Here is a 1,759-nt window from a genome sequence, read left to right as displayed (position 1 = left end):
AATGATTATAATTCCTGTGTCCTTGTACTTCAAAAAAGCCATGTGACTTGTTTTGGTCAATGAAATATGGGAACTTTGAGGTAAACATATAAGAGCTGCTATGTGATTCTCCATGTTCTTTTTCCTTTGCATGGTGGACCGTGAAGCTTACGTGGAAATAAGTGTTTCAAAAGTTTGGAGCAGTCTATTAGAGACACCAAGCCTTCATATAGGGAACACCTGTGTTGGAGATTCACCTATACCAACAATAGACTACACAAGCCAGAAATAAACTTGTGCTAAATCCCCAAGATTTTCTATGTTGTTAATACAGTAAAAACTTGTGTATCCTAAATGATTTTATTTCCAAGAGGCTTTCTTGTGATTTCATCGTTCTCTTTTTGTGGCATCTTATTCTTGTTCCATAGATGGAATAGTGTTTCACAGCCTTAAAGTGAAAAGATTTCCATCGTACCTTCCATTGCTCCTGTTTAAACTCTGTACATTTTTGCTTCCCTGTTTACATGTTTTGATCTCTGGCTTTCCAAAAATATAAGGAGATTCTTGTTTCCCAGTTCCTTTTAGAGTGAGGCATTAAAAAGCTGATTGGAAGCACCATGTGCATGATACGGCTTGTTGGTTGTTGGACTTCACTGTGACATAGTCAAATGAAAGCCTGAGAAGTGCCCTCTTCCCTGCCACCATTTGATGCTTAATATAATAAGCCTAGCTGCAAGTGTTGGGCAGCTGAGTAGAGGAAGGTAAGTAGGAGGAGATTTCACCTTCATGTATGCCTATTTTAAATTAATTCTTTTATTTGTTGATGTATAACCCCTACTGTGCTCTTCTACTGTCCCTGGATACACTTCTCTCTGGTTCAATTTTTCTGAACAAAAAGATATAAATCTCCATGCTCCCAGGGCACTGGGACAGAAATCTGACTGAGGCAGTGGTAAGGACCTGGAGATCTAATTGTTCATTGAGCACATCTTGTTTCCAGCTCCATGGTCATCTCTGCCTTTCACAGTCTACACGCCTGTGGAAATTCTGAGACAATCTGGGGTTCTCTGAGCATCTCTGCTTGCTTCTTGTCATACCCCTTTTATATGCATTCAAGTTCAAATTTCTCTGCTCTTTTGTGTCACTTGCCTCTTCACAGCCTGCTTTTTGTCTTCTAAAAATGGGTAAAAGTCTCTCATCTGCTGATGCTCTCATTTTCTGTTCATTGCAGGTTTATACCCTATACCTAATTCTACTGACATTTTAGAGGATATTTATTTTTGAGAAGAAATAAAGAGATGTGTGCAACCTGCCTAGTTCATCTAGAATTGTCTCTCACAATGAACTCTTTATGGGTTAAGATGGTCAGCATTCAGGCACTTATTCATTCAACCAAATGCAGTATGTGCCTTTATGCCCTACAATGTGCCACGCCCTATACAAGAGGCTGAGGAGAATAAGTAGGAAATAAGGCAAAGAGAGAGAAAGGTATGACAGAGATATGAAAGAGAGTCAGTAATTGAAAGTGGGTCAGTGAGTTGGTGCAGATCATGGAGAGAGGTGATATTGGAGAGGATTGTAGGGGTAGTCATGAATAGCCTTTTAAGTCATGTTAAGAATTTGGGATTTTAATCTAAGTGCAATGGGGCCACCATTGCCTCATTAAGGAGGGTAGGGACAAGATCAAATCTGTATGATGGGGAAAAAATTCTGGCTGCAGTATGGAAAAACTAGAGGCAAGGAGACCAATTAAGAAGTTGCAGGAGAATGGTAGGAAAGA

Source organism: Galeopterus variegatus, unplaced genomic scaffold, assembly GCF_000696425.1.
Source record: "Galeopterus variegatus unplaced genomic scaffold, G_variegatus-3.0.2 Scaffold419, whole genome shotgun sequence".
NCBI classification, from domain to species: domain Eukaryota; kingdom Metazoa; phylum Chordata; class Mammalia; order Dermoptera; family Cynocephalidae; genus Galeopterus; species Galeopterus variegatus.
This window is presented reverse-complemented; position numbering follows the sequence as displayed.